Here is a 3,273-nt window from a genome sequence, read left to right on the forward strand (position 1 = left end):
CTCTCTCTCTTTCTCTCTCTCTCTTCAAGTCGAGAGATAAATTGAATGATAGAACGTCTCCCTGGTTCTTTTGTTATCTAACTGCATTAGGTACTGCTATAAATATATTACATTTGGGGTTCTTGACAACTTCCGAGGATCCTGTCGCAACCTCGAGTGGGAAGGAGGAGGCTTTATCACGAAGAAGACCAATAATTGCTGCTCATAAATAAAGCGACGGCTACTTTCGTCCCATTGCAGTACGAATTGCAACTTTGAAATCGCATCTCTTTCATTGATTTCTTTTTTTTTTATACGCGCCATTGATTCTTGTCCTGCGAGCGACATCTCGTTCGAATGCGACGCTTGAAAATGATCCCGATACACGGCATCCCCATGGGCTTTCGCTTTCAGGTCTCCCGCGGTTCTCATCGTAAAAAGTTATATTTAATCTCGCGCTACCGGGGCCCGTCGAGGTTTTACGATTCCCTGCGGCCATTCGATTTGGCGCTTTACGAGCGTTCGGCGGTCGGCACGGTGAATCCGCCGCCTTGCGGCTGGCTTCTCCCGCGTATCTCGACATAACAAACACCACACAGACACATCTGTGTCCTCGCAGAGAACGCGAACGATCCCTCTTTCTAATCGCTGCTCCTGCTAAGTCTGCACGCATAGCCACGAAGAATCGCCTCGTTATCGCGAAACATTGGCGAAGACCGAAACAAATCTCATCATAGATGCGGAATAAACCGGTTTTAGGCGCGTGTCAACGATACACTCGCCTCTAAATTCCCGCGATGCACCTTCGTCGTATTATCTCCGATATAGGGAGACTTTGTTCCCTTTTCAAACTGTCGCGTCGTCGGAGAAGCGATCGGAATTTCGGTTACCTATGGGAGATACGTTGCGATAGTGTCGATGGAAGCGAGACGCTTAAAACGATGATCAATCAGCTGACGCTGATTCATGAACTGATCTTCTGAAGAAAAAAATGTACCATCTATCGCGATAAATTTATGATATTTGATCAAATCGAAAGGCCATGTGTTATATTTACTATAAGATAAATCTATCTGCTTTATATGTGTGCGGTTCATGATTTCTGGTTTTCGCCGGCGTCAGAACGGACGCCCAACCTTTCGAGTATTAGTTTCAGTCTCCGTCCCTTTTTCTAATAAGTTTCCTTTTCGGCCATTTTCGCGGCCGCCCTCTTATTATCATGTGTTTTATATAATAATTAAGAGACGTCTCTTCTCCCTCATGCGATCGTAAAAACGCTTCCCGCCGTGGCGGCGCGCGGCGAGGTTGCTTTAAAAGGACCGCGCAGTGATTCGTAACACGTTGCGACCGTACGTAATACGCGCAGCCATCACCGGATGCGATCGGTCCCACTACCGGAAGCGATGTGCCTTTCTACCGCTTGTGCGCGCGTGTTCGGCGTGCGTTATTTGGCAACGATAGAACGATGAAATCTTTCTGCCAATTCTTACTTGGCTTTATAACGTCCCGAATACGCGATATCAATTAAAAATTATCACATTTAATTGCGACATATATTTTTTAATGGATCTTATTCGCTCTAATAATCTCGCTTTTCGTAGACGCGATATTTAATATATTTAATTTTGGTATTTCGAAAATATACGATTCAAGCGGCCGTGGACAATTATGGATCGACGAATGTGCGATCTCACGGGCGAACAGGCACTTGTTTATTTCACCGAGAAATGACGTCAAAAAGCGTCGCGTGACGCGCGTGGTGCGGCGAGAAAACGCAAGCAACACGTGCGAGGAAACGGACCAAATTCAGCGATGTAATAATTTTCCCGACGAGATCGTCAGTGTCGCGATACGGCGCAATAATTGTACGATAATTTAACAGGATTTTTTTCGTGAATTAATTTTGCGCGATGATCTTGTCGCGCGAGCGACCTGCGCGTGTCTGTGAAGTTGGCATATCATTTTCCAGTAGATCAAAAATAAAAGGGAGTTCTTGTCGCATGCAGTCGAGTTCTATAGTTCCTGATATTTTTTAGTAATAGTTTTAGTGATTTTACTCAAAAAACAGTCGATCGAAAAAATGATCTGCTAACTTCCCGTAGCAGATCATTTTCTAGCAGATCAAAAATAAAAAAGAGTTCTTGTCGCATGCAGTCGAGTTCTATAGTGCCTGATACTTTTTAGTAATAGTTCTGTTGATTTTGACAAAAAAAAAAGTTCATTGAAAAAATTATCTACTAGTTTTCCGAAATCTCGGAATTCCGGTTTATCTAAAATATTTTTCGAATAATTCTGAGCATACTGAAGCATTTTCTACAGAGTTCCCGACACTAGCAATGTTGTATAATTTTGTTTATAAATTAATAATAATATTGTTTATTATTAATAAAAGTAGATAATTTTTTCAATGGACTTTTTTTTGCAAAATCAACAGAACTATTATTAAAAAGTATCAGGAACTATAGAACTCGACTGCATGCGACAAGAACTCCCTTTTATTTTTGATCTGCTGGAAAATGATATGCCAACTTCACAGACATATAATCTGCAGAGTTCAAAAGCCTCGAACTCCTGACGTAAAGACGACGTTAGCTTTTGACTTGGTACATTACATATTTTTGTCTTCAAATAAAAATTCGATTGCGGTCTCACCATGCAATGCATATAAAGATATATGCAGCGAAGAGACTTACCGGGCCGGCGATGCGACGTTTGCGCGCTTCTCGCTTGATGCACGCCACGTCCGCGGCTTCCCCGTCGCCGTCATTATCATCCGCGATGCATCCTGCTGAGCTCGCTATAGGCGAGGCGCGTAACTGTTCTCCTTTCGCGGGTACCGGGGGCTGCGGGCAAGAAAAATACTGTTATTTGTTCGCCATTAGACGGCCGGTGACGGACATCGGCGGACTTGGCCGGTCGACGTGTATGGCATAAATAGCGCGCTCGTGACAACGCCGGTTAATTAGCCCGACACCTGTAATTAACCATCGAGCTTGATCGCGGGCGGTCCGATTAGCGGAGGCGCAGGTCTTATCGAAGCTTGCAAAGACAGGATTATCTTGCGTGAAAATTATTTTGTCATTTGCCGCAATTAAATGACAATTAAGGTGTCAAAATGGACTTTCGACCATTAATTTTAAGTATCGTTCAATTTTTTATTCGCGGGCAGTCGATTCTGTGTAAAAATTAACGTTACGCATTCGGATACCCGGTAGTGATCAATGAAAACTCGCCTAACTATAATGCCCGGATTACGCGGGAGTGCCCACAATGGCTGCATTATAGTTATTGCCG

The sequence above is a fragment of the Temnothorax curvispinosus genome, unplaced genomic scaffold (genome assembly GCF_003070985.1).
Source record: "Temnothorax curvispinosus isolate PA1 unplaced genomic scaffold, ASM307098v1 QBEX01008635.1, whole genome shotgun sequence".
Lineage (NCBI taxonomy): Eukaryota > Metazoa > Arthropoda > Insecta > Hymenoptera > Formicidae > Temnothorax > Temnothorax curvispinosus.